At 37.8% G+C, this 16,223-nt stretch overlaps 1 pseudogene; it reads left to right on the top strand.

The window, feature by feature from the left end:
- The first annotated feature begins 8,142 nt into the window (after positions 1-8,142).
- LOC140623816 (small ribosomal subunit protein uS12-like) lies at positions 8,143-8,622 on the top strand (annotated as a pseudogene).
- Positions 8,623-16,223: the final 7,601 nt, after the last annotated feature.

The raw sequence follows: 16,223 nt of genomic DNA, 5'->3' as shown, positions 1-16,223 counted from the left end.
TTGGGAAAGAAGTGGGGAGTCTTTATTGTATATGCTTATCGGGGGATTGCCGGGAGGTTTTCTCCAGGAGTTTCAACCTCCCCTTCAGTAAATGGGTGCTAGGTTGTAAACTGACTCAGTTCTGAAAGCTAAGTGCAGCACTGTGACTTTTCATGGGAGTGCTGCCTCCAAGGAGCATGACTTGGGGTGAGGGCAAGGCCCAGAGAAGGATTCTACCAAGAGCTGTCAATACCAGCAGCTGGGGGAGTGAGAGCCCGGACCCACGTGGTGCACCAAGGTATGGCATCCTTTACCACAACCTGTGTTTTTAAGGGGAATATGGAAAGACGGAACAGGAAGGGAGAAAATCTAAGAATGTTTGCAATTTTAAATTATCAGAGTTCCTGTTGGTCTTAACTCTGCCTCGGTCTCCAAGGATAAATTTGCAATATGGTGTTCTCAGTCTCCTGTGGAATAATTCTGATATGCCAGACACAACTTGAACAAATATATCATGTACCTATAATTAAACAAAGGAAGTGTTTACCTTTTTGCTAAGGTCTCATGTCTTTGTTGTAGGTGGAGAGAACAGCTGGAAAATTCTTATCTGGCTCATTGGAAATGGCATAAGAATAACCCCCTACATGGCAAGACCAGCTCTCTGAACTTTTGTATGCCCTAGACTTCTTCACTTATGATGCCAGGCATGATGAAAAACAACCAGGCCATGAGAAAACTGTTTTGTTTTGTTTTTAAATCCATTCTCCAAATGTGAAAGGGCCCTGTTGAAGAAAAGGCCCAAAATAATATATCATTATGTACAGCATCATAGTGGATGGCCTCGTCCAGTTCCTGTGGGGACGAAGAGTACTTTACTGCTGGAGTTACAGAAACACTAGTGTGCCCTAGAAGAGCCCAAATTCAAGGTTGCTCTTGGTACAAAGCCCTGAAAGGTGTTACTTTAGTTCTTCATGACAATCATCCCAAACTGCTGTGCAGTCAAACCCTTCCATCCATCAACATTTGAATCGTTGGAAAGAATAAAGTGTTATGAATTTAGAACAACTATTTCTCACTGCTCACAGACTGATATATTTTGTGTTTCCCTTTAACAAGCGGAGAAAGTGACAATAAATCCAGGTGAATGTTGATATAAACTAGGGATTTCCAGCCTCAGAGGTGTAACTACAAGAGCAATGAACAAGGTTGTTTTGGAAGAAAAGTATTTCTGGAATTCAAGGATTGCCATTTTGAGTTGGTTTATCTTTATCACTCTGGGTTTACTGAGTATTACAACAAATTACATAGTTTATAATAAATCTTTTATGACAGTCTTACAATGTGACTTTTCTATACTTTAGCTCAGGCAGGAAAAAATAAACAAAATAAAGTCCCTTCTTTTAAAAATTCAAGACTAGACCAAGCAAGCAAACAAAAAGTGCTAAACAAACAGAAAGGACCTCTAAACATAAGGCATCTTTCTGCTTAATTGCATTTAAAGCTTCTTTAACTTTGACAAGTACCTTCCCCCCCATCACCTTTGTTTATCCTACCCTTCGTAGAACTCCTCTTCACAAGATTTGCACTTAGTATTTATAAAGTAGCTTAAAAACTCATTTATCCTTTCCGTATCATTGAAAGAGAAAGCTTTTATTATGTCATAATTGAAATTAATATATTATACCATAAACATATGAGCAGGCTGCAGGCCTCTTGGGTTCATCATTGGTGTGAGTGGATGCAATGAAGTCTGAGAAGACTTCCCTTAAGAGAATGCAAATAAAACCAGAGAGCCCCGAGGACCCTACAGGCCTGGACTATTTAAATCATAAAGGTGATAAAGTCGTAACTAATTATTTTTTGTGTGTGACTAATTATTTTTTAAAAAGGGCCTTTAATTGAGTACAAAACCGTGTTAATTGGAAAAAAACAAAACACAACACTCTGACTATTCCTGGCCACAGAGGGGCAGTCTCCCTACTTTGTATAATGTAAGAATGACCTAGGCCTCCTGTTAATAGACTGCCAGAGCCACCCCAGAAATTCCTCTCAGATCTGAGTGGGTTCTGAAATCTGTGTTTAACAAGTCTCCCTGGGATTTGATGTGACCGGGCAAGTGAGGGCACTTCCCATGCCTCTGCTGGAGCCTGATGCAACATTTTTAAGAAACCTCCTTTCCTGCCGAACTGTATTCCAAAAACAACAGAGCTCACAGAAAAAAATCACATTGGAGAAGGGCATGTAAAATCTGTGCAATGTAACCACGGCAGTAACAAAACAATAACAGTTCTAATGAAACAAATAAACAAAAGGCTCCACAAGTAAAAAACAAAAAACAAAAAAACAAACAAACAAAAAAAAAAACAAAAAACAAGCGCACCACCGTAAATACAGGATTCTATTATTAAAAAAGTGAAAGCTAGCTTAATGAAAGGCTGTGTAAGGAAGGGTTAGACTGTCCAGTCACAGAGATAAGGACCAAATCCACAAAGTACTGTGGGAGAACCAAGTCCTATGCACTTCAAAGGCAGCATCTGTGGCCAGACTGATGCCAGCGGAAGCCAGGAGGTGAACAGACCCCATCCCAGCACTGAATTCTGGGGCTTGCGCCCTCTCACCCTGTTCCTGTAACTTGCACTCACTTTCTGTTACCTGTTGACCACTGTGCTGAAATTGCTCATGACCTCCTTTCCCTATTTAGCAGTAGCTTTTGGAGTAATGTGTCTTACGGAAATGCATTTTAGAAACAAGGGACTGAGACTGGGTATGCTCATGACTGCAGGAGTGTAAGTTCGCCGGCCTTTCAGAGGGCATATCTAAATAAGGATAAAGAGACTTGAAATAGTCACCTTTTCTAATTCAGTGACATCGCCAAGGCTGCTGCTGGCACCACTGCCACTGCCCACAAGGGGAACTAGCTGCCACCCTTCTCAGCACGTGAACTCTGCATAGCCCGTCTCCCTCAGTGTGCCAGCCTTCTATTCAAGGTGGAGGAGAGCCCTCGTGCTAGCTGCAAAGGAGGCTGGGAAGCAAGTACAGCCATATCTTTCAGCTTCTGTGGGGTGTGTGTGTGTGTAAGGGGGTCCCTCCAGCTAGAAAGAGGATTCAGGTGCTGAAAGGAAATGAAAAGCTATATCCTTTAAGGATACTCATTCTATAGAAGTAAAAATTGGAATTACATCAGGTGATTTGTTAATTAAATATGATATACCCGTGTACCCATAGGATGGGATTCATCTACCATCATTCAAAATCTGATTTTCAGGGGCCCCTGGGTGGCATAGTCAGTTAAAGCTACAGACTCTTGGTTTTGGCTCAGGTCTGATCTCTTGTGCTTAGCTTCCTTATGGAGATGGAGCATGGTCAGGTTCAGGGCTCAGCCCAGAATCTGCTTGAGTTTCTCTCCCTCTCCTTCTGCCCCTCCCCTCCAACACACTTGCATGTTTGTGCCTGCACCTGCACTCTCTCTCTAATAAATAAATCTTAAAAAAATAAAATAATAAAATCTATTTCTCATAGACGATGTAATGACTTGGGAAATTCTTATCTGTATTTCTTATTTTTCCTTTAATTACTTTACAAAGAAAAAAGAATAGAAGAATAAGAAGGATACATACCAAAATGTTGTCTGCATTTATCTCTGATTTATCCAATTATAGGTAATTTTTATTTTCATTTTTACACTTTTCCATGTTTTCCAAATATTCCAATAAGTGGGTTTTCTTTAAGTTGAATTCATGTGAACTCCCCAACAGAGGATAGATTGTAGCACACAGCTTAAAAAAAAAGTCAGATAAATATAAGCATATCTTTCAGAATTTCTTTATAAAATGGTAGCTTAAAAATGATAAAACTGTGATGTTTCTTTCATTGCATATATGCTGTAAATGATCATTCCAATTAATCATTCCCGATAAACTCACGTCTAATCAATTGTTCTCGTGGGTAAGGACATGTTAGGGCCCAGTTTTTTAAACTTGGAGTTGCCAACTATTTAAAGATTACAGTTGCTTTCATCTTTTCCTGGACAATCATCTGAGGCTTAGAGTAAAAGCTGAACTGAGATTTTAAAGGTCTAGTTGAGAGTGACCCAGTTCCTACTTCCTAATAAAAATCATCATAATAAGTATCATTTGAAGACTTTTGTGTTAGACACTGTATTAGGCCATTTTATGCATGTTAGTCTTCTTCTTCCAATAAATAATTGCTCCATTTTGCTAAGGGGTAAACCTTGAAGAGATATTTCACTTGTTCAAAGTCTCACAGCCATTAAAAGTGGTGGAATCCAGATGCAAACCCACGTCAGTTTGAGCTTCAGCAGGGCCAGACAAGCATGAGCCATTAAACACTCAAGTCAAGTGACATCAAGGTTCAAACATAGAAAGGACCAAGTACAAACCTCAAGTTCTATAGTCAGGGTACACAGTGACTGGAGAGCCTGGAGTTCAATCTCGGATAAAGACAGGAGGCATTAAGGCAGAGTGAGCAACAAGCAACAAGCCTTCCATGGCCATGCATAGACACACTGGGGTGTTTGCCACTATCTGTGGGTTGGCATAGAGGTGGCGTGAAGCTCATGGGAAGTCAAGCTGGCTGAGGGCCAGACTCAGGGAAGTGAGTGAATCACCGTCTCTACCAAACTTGGTATTTTTCACCTCCCGGTTTCAGTCTGTGAAATAATTGAAATTAGTATTGATGACCCAGGGACCTCAGTTGAACTTTAGGAAGAAATATGTGTGCATCCTGGAACCAAACAGGTGGGTCTGAATCCATGTTTTATCTCCAATTAACTGTGTGGTCTGGGGTAAGCTTCTTGTGCTTAGTTTCCTTGTCAGTGAAAAGCAAGACTAACACCTCATAGAATTATTATGAGGATTTAATGACTTAATGTACAGAGAGAACTGTGCATAGTACAAACCTAGTAGTCTTTATTACTTGTTTTTAAGCATGTCCTTGCAGTCTAATAGATACCGGCCACACACACAGAGGGAATTAGTGAGAGAGGATATAGTCTAAAGCTCATAAAGTCACCAAAGGGCTAAATTCCCTCCAAGTTCCCTCAACACCAGGTGCGAACACAACAGACTATTTTAGGATCCCACTCACCGAATACCCTGCCAGCCACGCTTTCATGGGTTCAAGGACTTGGCAGGAATGAGCCCATAGATGGCAGACCTTTAGAACTCTTCACTAGGTAGACCAGAGATGACAGATTCTCCAAGCAATAGATCAGTTGTCTTGACTTTGATTTAAGGCAAGATTCTAGCATGCATCATAAAAATAACTGCCACCATTGAGATGAGGAAGAATCAGTGAGCACTAGGACTTAGCCTACTTTCATTACCACTCATTCAGAAGAGACTCACAATGTATTTTTTTGACTGGCTCTCCAAACCCTAAATTTAAGAAAAGAAATATGATAATTGACTTCAAATATTTGAAACACTGTTGTGTGTGTATATATGTGTCTGTGTGTGTATATGTAAAAGTTACATTTGTTCCACATGACCTGAAGATCCAAAGATCTGCAAAACAGATCTCATTTCAATAATAACAAAAAACTTTCTAACAGTGTAAGCCAGAAGTGGCAAACTGCCTACCAGTGGGTCAAATTTAACACTTGTGCAATCTTTTGTTTGCTTCACAAATAGGCATAGTGCGTGCTGCTGCGTATGCTGTACTTTCACAAGTTGTGCAGTTGTGCAAAGTGGCCCAGACACTTTCACATTTAAATCCAAATTTCCGTCTTTTCTGGAGAAAACCCATGATGTGCAACAAAGACTGCATTCCCTTAGAGGGGCAACACGCTGTCACTGAATGGAACACTCTTCCTGTAGACGGGTATATGTGTTACAGTGGGAACATTGTCCCCACCTGACGCATCACTAGTTTACAGCACCAACGGAGAGCGTTTGAGTTACGATCTCAAATGATCTTAATAAGTGCAGAGAGAGGTCCCCTTCCATCATTACGATTCTCTAATTTTCTATTTTCCTGTGTCTAAAAGTCACTCGAAAATCTCCATGCTTTGTTGTTGTTAGCTATTTATGAGGTTACCAGGTCCTACGTGTCCTTTTCAATAAGAATCTAACACCATTCTTTGCTTTAAGCATATGTCTTACTTGGTAGCTCTTTGACTAGCAGCTGTGAGGCTGTTCTTTCTCAAATTTCAAAGCGACTTTAAGAATAAGGACAGGAAACTCAAGTACTTCAGCAGAACTTTTGGATGCTCTCCTGTGACTGATAAATGCATGCTGAAGAGTAAATTGCTACAACTATCTATTTTTACATGACTTGTGTCATGTCACTCCAATACATGCTCTGAGTAAATATATTGAATTTTCTGATGTTCAACTACACCAAGACTTTTTCTTTGTACTTTGCAGATTTTACTGATTTATATTCTTGAGAAAATAAAAATCATGAAAAGCACAGAGTTTAATGAATGTGTTAAGGCAGGTTATGCTATTATCATAAATGAGAAAAAATAGAATCACAGTAGCATTGTTCAAAATAAAATGGTGATTTAAAAAATAACTATAATAACCAACCAAACTAAACAAAACAAAACACCTAGATAGTGTTTCTGCACATTAGGTAAAAAAAATAAAGCTGTTTTTGCAAAAGCTAAAATTGTTGGCTAGCACTTGAGTGTAGTAACATGTGGGAGGATATGTTTCTAAATATACTGTAAATCAATCCTCTTGGTCATTAGGTATCATGCGATCTTACTGTCCTCAAAACTCAGAAACAAGAAAATCCTCAGAACATTTTTTGGCAGAAATTTTAACTACTTTGGTAAGTGTGTCTGCTAAATACTATTAAGTAAAATGCTCATTTCCATGAGTAACATACAATGAGAAAATATATAATAAAATATGACTTGATGAAAGCAAGCTATCTAATCTTTTAAAAAGTGAAAAAAAAAACTTCTAAAATGTTTTATTGCTGGATCCCTGGGTGGCTCAGTGGTTTAATGCCTGCCTTTGGCCCAGGGCATGATCCTGGAGACCCGGGATCAAGTCCCACATCGGGTTCCCTGCATGGAGCCTGCCTCTCCCTCTGCCTGCATCTCTGCCTCTCTCTGTGTGTCTCTCATGAATAAATAAATAAAATCTAAATAAATAAATAAATACATAAAATGTTTTATTGCTTAAAAATGTCCAGAAGTACCAAACAGCAAAGGTGACCTATGTTGTTTCTATTATTTAAAAAATAAACTTGAATTCTACTGAAAACTTAGAAAACATATATATTTGGGAGATTTATAGGATTTCTTGATTAGGAAAAAAATACTGTACTTAAAGACCTCTAACTATCTGTTCCTGAAATATTTCCAACTCCATATTAAATAAATAAATTCTGCAAGAATATTTGGCTCAAATATCTTTGGTTCAGGGACGCCTGGGTGGCTCAGTGTTTAAGCATCTGCCTTTGGCTCAGGTCTGTTTCTTTATTCTTGCCCTTTCCCTTTTCATTGTATTAAAATTCCACTTGGTCACCTTTCCCCTTATCACCCTGTCAAAGCTACTGCTCTGGTACCCACCGTGATAAGGAAGTATTCCCTTCGAAACATGCATCTGCATCATCCTAACCTTGCACCATGAAACCCCAGTTCTGCTGCAACTAACACTATTGAAAAACTGGGAGAAAAAAAAAAAAAACAAGATTCACTCCTACAAAAGAAAATGGATTTAGAAAAGTGATGACCACATGTTTATGACTTCAAGTCAAAGGAGATGAAATTATACTTTCTTAAAATTATTAGGAGAATGATAGTGTGATAGGAAGTACGCAGTGCAAGCAGAGTGCCTTAGAGGAGCACGCTCTGTTTTGGGGGCTTTGCCTTGCTCTGCTGAATTCAATCACCAGGCAGTCCTGCAGGGTAGAAATTGCTACCTTCACTCAAAGGAGGGAATTGAGGGTTAAGGCAGTTAAATAATTTGCTAGAGGTCGAAGAGTGAAGACAATTGGCTTTGACCTTGCGTTCTGATTTCAAAACCTGTGCCTTTTAGGTTATACCCTCTCTTAACCCCTTAGCAGAAGCAAAATGGCATTTAGAACAGAAGCCATGTTTTAAAAATATTTAAGGAAATAGGTAGCCCCTTTCTGCACTTCTCTCTCTGGCTCTGGCCCTTGGCTCTGGCCCGTGGCGCCAGCAGGATGGGCAAGTGTCGCATGCAGCCTTCCTACTGCCAGGAAGCTCCAGAGCCACTGATGAGATCAGAAGTGGCATGATAAACAGTACAAGAGAGCCCATTTGGGCACAGCCCTGAAAGCCAATGCTTTTGGAGGAACTTCCCACGCAAAGGAAATTGCGCTGGAAAAAGTAAGGGTTAAAGCCAAACAGCCAAATTCTGCCATCAGGAAGTATGTCACGGTCCAGCTGATCAAGAATGTCCAAAAAAACAAAACCAAAACCAAAACCAAAAACAAACAAACAAACAAAACCCACAGCCTTTAATACCCAATAATGTTTGTTTGAATTTTACCGAGAAAAATGATGAGGTTCTGGTCACTGGCTTTGGTCACAAAGGTCATGCTGTCAGTGACACTCCTGGAGTTCCCTTTAACGTTGTCAAAATAGCCAGTGTCTTTCCTTTGGCCTTGTACAAAGGCAAGGAGGAAGGACAAAGATCATAAGCTCTGATAGTGAACACATGACAATAATAAATTTTCATATGTCAAAAAACAAAAAAATAAAATATCTAAGGAAATAACAGTGAGTGGAACATTGAGCTATAACGTTTTGACACACAGTTGTCAGATGAAGAGATAAAACATCTCAGGAGCGGGAAAATGTTGCAAGATCAGTGGGAAAACTTAGCCTGAAGGAGCTAAATGACTGTGCTACTCTGCATCACCGAATCCCAGAACAAGTTCCTCCCAAACAACTGAAATTAGCTAGTAAGAGAATTTCAGCTGCTAATATAGAATTTATTTTTCAAGTTGTTTGGTGCTCCTTTAACTTCAGTACAATGAATCTATAAGTCTTCTTCCAAAGAGGTATCTACACATCACATACCAAAGCACTTGGCACGGTGTTGGCATACTAAAGGCAATAGATGAGGCAAGGCTGATGGAGTGAACCTACTCATGAATTAATTAATGAAATTACATAAAACAAAATCACGAGGAGAGTTACCAGAAGAGCACATATAACAAAAGGTCTGCCTGCACAGAACACTCTGTGCTTAAATGATCTCAATCAATCACATTTGCCAATTTATAGGACTTCCCAGTTGGTACTAATTAATTCATTTTATTAAGCATTTCCTCTGTGCCAAGTGCTGGGCTAAGTATTTCACGTGGATTTTCTTAGTTATAGCCCATAAAAATCAGTTGAGACAGTGTAGCATGGAGACTGAGAGCACAGACTGAAGCCAGACTGGGTGGACCTGACTCCATACTTAATGAGCATTCAGCTCCATCAAGGTACTTAACCTCTCTGTGCTCAGTTTTCTAATCAGTAAAATGGGATAAAAATAGTTCCTATCTCGAGGCATAGGGAGTTCTTAGATCAGTGCCTGGCATAGAGTATGTCCAAGGGTGTTCGCTATTATCATTCAGATCTTGAGTCACACTGCCCTGTCTCTAATCCCACCTTCACCTCTGGTCATGCACACGTAATTTAATCTCTCAGAGACCCAGTTTTGTTATCTGCAGAGACTCTAATAATGTATCTCTAGGTTATTTACTGACTACAGAAGTTAATGTGCACAGGCTTCGAAGAGTGTCTGGCATACAAAAACATTCAATAAATGCTGTTATAATTCTCATTTGATTAGAAAGCTGATTTCTCATTGCCATTTGAGTATGGTCTAGGGCTCAACTCCGGACAGACTGATTTCAGCATTCTAGTTCATTTAAGGTGGTCTCAGAGCAAATGTTGAAATTTTAAAGGAATTCCGGTGGCAATATTTTAAATTATACCCTAATTCTTTTGGATATACCATTTGGTGAGACCTATATGTGTTGGAATGCAAATAGTCATTTTACTAATAATCCTTCAAAATGGAGAGATGATATTTAGGTCTTGAAGCAACATCAAAAAATGTTCAAGAATACTTCCACTTCTATAGCAATAACACTTGGCACAACTGCTCTCAGAGAATCTCAGATATGTCTCCTTCCTCTCTGCTTTTGCCAGCAACTTCAAAGCTCTTTAATCCTCTGATTTCTGATTTTCTTCTGTTTTGCCCTGAAAGACCACAAGCTTGCCCATTGCTAAATATCAGGCAGGGGAAAAAGTATGGATTTTGTAGTTAAACAAATATTAACATAATTTGATTACATTTACATAAACATTCATGTAAATTAACATAACCATGGACATTATTTTGCAAATATTAAAACAATGTGCTTAATTACCTCTTTAAATCCTTTCAGCTTTTTTCCACCAATTTGAGCCTTGAATTATTGCTCTAGAAGAGGATATAGCCTCAAACAAAGACACTATTGATCAACTTAAAATCTCAGAGTGGACTTTCTTGACCTCTTGAAAGGATAGACTGGACTTGAAAAGCAAGCTGTCAGGAGAAAGAGAGATGTCTAAATCACAAACGCTACTTTAAGCACATGGAGAAGCAGGGCTGGAGTCCCTGATCACAAAACCTAGGGTATGATGTGAAGTAGGTGGATAGCCCATCTTTCTAGCCAGTGAAGGTAAAGAAAAGCAAGCAAAGTAGATGAGACATGTGGGTCCTACTCTCCTATCTCAGAAACAAAGCACCGGACAGGAGAAGCATATTTGATTTAGGAGAATCTCTAAATCATAAAGACTTCATCTTACTTCACATGAGGGAAGCAGTGGTAGTAACAGAGTCAAAGTTGTGGCACAGTGAGATTGGGCAGTAGAAAGATTTTATTCGAGTCATCCTAAGATGGATGTTCACACCTGACCCCAATGTGGTGCACAAAAGTCAGCTCATTTGGGTCCCTAGGGAATCAGTGTGGCGCTGGCAGTGTTCTAGGGATTGGGTGAATGTCACAGAGAGCTTATGGCCAATAACCAAAGAGCTACTTAACCCTACCCTGATAAAGAGTATAGAATAACCTCAGCCTCTAAGGATAAGAGGGCAAAAGTGGTAGTAAGGAAACAAGATGCATTTCCACAGGGACCACGGAACAGTACACAGCCTTGAAAATAAATCTTAGGGAACTTCTCTTTCCCTTCACCACAGGATAACCCTCTCCAATATACCCGGACATCATGTGGGAGGAAAGCAGGTTGAAAAGAAGGAAACCAAAATACAAAAATTTAGATTAAAAAAAAATACCAGGTTGCCTAAAGACTCAAAATATTGGATTAAACCAAAATTATTGGATTAGAATAAATTGTTTCACCTTCCTAATCAGTATAGATTAGGTATTTACAAGAAAGATCAAACAAGTGAGAACATAAACTTCATTTTCTTTGGCAACTATGTATATGGTATATGTACATTTGTGATTTTCCTCATACTAATAGATTTTTCTTTTTGAAGCGGTCAATAGTTTCCAGAAATTTTATTAGCACAAAAGTCAACCATACAGAAAAGAATTACTTTATATATCATCTAATATGAATGTCAAGAACACCGAGACTCAGAAGTAATGATAATATACATTAAATGTGAACCACATGCCAGTCTCTGCACTAAGTGCTGTGTATTATCTTAATTAAATCTTGAGTAGGAGGTACTAATATTAGATCTTTTTTATAGATGAAGAAATCAAGGCTTTTGAGGTTAAGTAACTTGGCCAAGGTCATTAGATATATGATTAGAACCTAAGGCCTCTTGACTCCAGAGCTCTTAACTGCTACACAGTCCTCAAACTACAAGAGCAGGGAACCTGCCCAGTAGGTTGATGCTAGCTCTGCTATATGTAAGAGCCCTAAGAATAGCCTTTACATGTGGAAAGGAATTCACAGAGTACTTGTAGATGGAAAATAAAAAAATAAAAAGGAAGGTAGGAGTGATGTGTAATAATTATCTCAGATTCATTCCAAGGGATACATTTTAGCAAGAATAGACTATTTCTTTTTTTTTAAGATTCATTTACTTATTCATTCATGAGACACACAGAGAGAAAGAGGCAGAGACATAAGCAGAGGGAGAAGCAGGCTCCCTGCAGGGAGCTTGATGTGGGACTTGATCCCAGGACCCCGGGATTATGACCTGAGCCACCTGAGCAAAAGGCAGACCCTCAACCGGCTCAATCACTGAGCCACCCAGGTGCCCCAGACTGTTTCTTTAAAAATAAAAATAAAAACAACATGAAAAAAAAAAAAAAAAAAAAAAAACCTTTATCAGACTGAAGGTAGTTCTCTGTGGATAATTTTTTTAAAAAATAAACTTTTCACAACAAATGGAAAGCAAGAAAAAAAGAAAAGGAAGGAAGAAGAGGAAAGAAGGAAAAAGAGAGAGGGAAGAAGGGAGGGAGAGAGGAAAGAGAACTTTGCATACTAAAGACTCTAAATGCCATGTAACATTTTTACTTACTTTGCAGCCATTAGCCATGGTTTCAGAATTTGATACCAGGATTTTCTACCTGAAATTGAAAGTAGATATTCACTTAAATAGACAAACAAAATTTACTCTATGAAGCATACACATAAATAATAGATTTTAAATCAATTATAAAAAAACATTTTAATAAAAATGTATAAATATATATTTCTCATTTCTAAATTTCTCATTTCGATGTAACTTTATAATAGCAAACATTTAAAAATATATGTTGAATGAGTAAATACTGGAAGGCTTGAATTCTGTTTTGCATCCTCATATGCTAGGATAAATGTTTTTTTATCCTAAAAACTCATGTTTTTTGACTTTTGGAAATTCTTTTTGTACAGTGGGAAACACATTGTTATTTCTTTTAGAATAAAACTTGTAATCTATAAAACCATTAATATTTCATGCCCCATAATTTTTTCACTTAGTCTGCTTCTAGAAAATGCCCAAAATGTAGAGCAAAAAAACAACAAAAAAAAGGACCTAGTCAGTGGTTCTAAAAGTGTGGCACACAGACCTCTGGGGATCCCTGAGTCACTTTCAGAAAAACTATGATGTCGGAACCATTTTCATAACAATGTTACGATGTCAGTGACTTTTCCACAATGTTGGCATTTGCACTGATAGTACAAAGCAATTGAGAGAGAAACAGCTAGTGCTTGAGCACAATTCAAAGGCAATGGCATCCAATGTGTTCATAGTGTACGTGAAATAAAATTACTACTGATGAGAAATCTAATTCAAAAGGTCTATGGACCCTTATGTTCACTGCAGCATTATTTACAATGGCCAAGATAGGGAAGCAGTCCAAGCATCCATTGATGGATAAATAGGTAAAAAATATGTGTGTGTATATGTGTGTGTGTGTGTGTGTGTGTGTGTGTATATATAATGGAATATTATTCAGCCATGAAAAAGAATGAGAGCTTGCCATTTGCAAGCTGGACACATCGATGGACCTAGAGGATATAATGATGAGTTAAATAAGTTAGAGAAAAGCAAATACCATATATTTTCATCTGTGGAATCAAAACAAAACAAACAAAAAGCACAATCAGACCTATAAATACATAAAATAAACTGATGGTTCCCATAAAAAAGGGATCTGGGGGCCTAAGCCAACTGGCTGAAGGAAAGAGGGAGATATAGGCCTCCAGTTATGGAGTGAATAAATCACAGGAATAAAAGGTACAGCATAAGGAATACAGTCAATGATATTGTAATAGCACTGTACGGTGACAGATGGTAGCTACACTCACGGGAAGCACAGCCTAACATATAGAGAAAATGAATCACTATGTGTGGTACACCTGAAACTGTTGTAACATTGTGTGTCAACTATACTTTGAAAACTAAAATAAAGTAATACCTATGAAAAATATATAAAAGTGGTTTCACTTAATGTTCTTTATAAAGCAGTAGAAATGTTAATTTTATTAAAATTCAAAGCTATGTACATGTATTTTTAATTGTATGGAAAAAATGGGACATACACACATACTACTTCCTTATTATTTAAGCTTTTTAATTTTTTGAGATATAATAGACATACCACTTTCAGGTGTACAACATAATAATTCAACATTTACATAAATAGCAAGATGATCACAATGAGTCTTATCCTTCACAGCATACAGTTGCAATTTTTTTGTGTGTGTGTGGCGAGAACTTTTAAGATCTATTCTTTTCAAGCACTCCTGCTGCATATTGAAGTAAAATGTTGGTCTTGAGGAAAAACACGTGGACCACCATCTGGGTTGTGATCTGAACTAGCTGCTCTTTTCATGGAATATCATTTTGCCTGAAAGATCCACTGTCAGTCCTGATTATGGTTATTCAAGTTGGGCATTTGACAGATCTTTTCTCAAAAATTAACAACATAGCCTATTACTTTAAGGAAAACAACAGCTAGTATCTATTGCCAACGACTGAATTTGAGCTTTCAACAAAAATTACCAGTTTGAAAACCTCATACCCAACAACTGTGGTTGACAATTATATAACACTGAAAGGCTTTTCTGATAGGATCTGTGGTGATATAAATGACTGTGATTTTATCATATTGTATAATAAAATGTGTTAACATCTGGAAAATATGAATAACTCAGTGAATCAATATTTTCTAAATAACCAGTGCATGATGTTATAAAACCAAGCATGGTTAAAACAGTCAGTCACATTTCAAGACAGATGAAAAGACCCAAATGTAACAGTGCACAGATAGTTCATTGATAGGGCTTCTGATTGCACATTGCAACTAATCTTTAAAAAACTAACACTTGCCTAGTTTGGGGGTAATATCAAAAAAGATTACTCATAAAGACCTTTATAGGGCTACTAAAACACCCTTTTCAAACTATATATGTGTACATACTTCAACTAAAATAACATATTGCAACAGATTGAATTCAGAAGCACATAGGAAAATCTGTCTTGTAAAAGAATTATTTGAAAAATGTGAAACAATGTCACTCTTGTCACTAATTTCTTATTTTAAATATAAAGTAAATATAAATATTTTCACTGAATATGTAATATTAGCATGTACTTGGTTTATTATTTTAGAATTTTAAATAAATTGATATTTTTCTAGTTTCTCAGTTCTTATTTCTAAAATGTAGATATTGAGCAATATAAATCATATAACTGAAAACTCTTTGGGAACCCTCAATAATATTTAGAAGTGTAAAGCAGCCCTGAGACCAAATAGTTTGATACTACTGACCTAGATCAGTATTGCATATTCAGATATTTAAATATTACAAAATGAAATATTCACTCCAGATACATCAAGTGGCCACATTTTGAAATCTGAGCCTCCGTTTACTTTTACTAGACAGCGTACCTCTCATACCAAGTGATCTTCAGTCCTTTTCTGGGATCCTCCTTTCAAGGCACGATTAGAACCATAATGGCTATAAAGATCCTTCAAAACACAAACATCAACTCATCCTTCTCTACCAGAAAAAAAAATTAGAATTAGAAATAAATTTGGGGGCATAGAATGAAGGCAAAGAGGAGAGAATTCAAAGCCACAAGCCAAAATAGTTGTTTCTCAAATTACTTGCTTCACATAAGTTCTTCTTAAAACTATTTATGGACACAAATAAAATCTAATAAGCTTGCAATAAAAAATATTGGGGGTTTTATCCACACTGAAAATGAAAGGAAGCAAACAGCGTCTCCCTCCACAGCCAGTCCCTTGCTCTCTGAGGACATGGGCTGCCCAGAGGTGATTGACCCCATGAGACTCAGCAAACCGCATCCATTCACTCTCAGTTTCGGAGGATGGACGTTTGTGTTGCAGAGCTACAATGCTACACCAAAAACCACAGCAAGCAGAGTTCCAGAATTATACCAGTAATTATTCAGGGGTGTTTTCTGGCATTCTTTCAAAACAGACAGCTTGAAAAGCCAGCTCTGACTGCAGAGCAGGATTCTAAAGCAATCGTTGAGACCTTTGCAGTGATACATAAACTTTTCTCTCTTGGGTAAATAGAGGTACATAACAAAATTGGGATTTCAAGACAATCCAGGCCAAAATAATCCATATTGACCTGAAATAGATAACTGAGGCAGTAGGAAAGTGGTCTGGGGTTTTGTTTGTTTGTGGGAACTAGGATGAGAAGATAAGTTCAAATATCTGGAAAGTAGCTTAATTCTCAAATTTACTTTCTGCATGCTGAACGAGTAAGACACTGTCATTTCTACCCAGATCATCAATGAAAAAGAAATTATCTAAAT

The sequence above is a fragment of the Canis lupus genome, chromosome 33, assembly GCF_048164855.1.
Source record: "Canis lupus baileyi chromosome 33, mCanLup2.hap1, whole genome shotgun sequence".
NCBI classification, from domain to species: domain Eukaryota; kingdom Metazoa; phylum Chordata; class Mammalia; order Carnivora; family Canidae; genus Canis; species Canis lupus.
The sequence above is the reverse complement of the archived record's forward strand: the minus strand, read 5'-3'. Positions and strand labels throughout refer to the sequence as shown.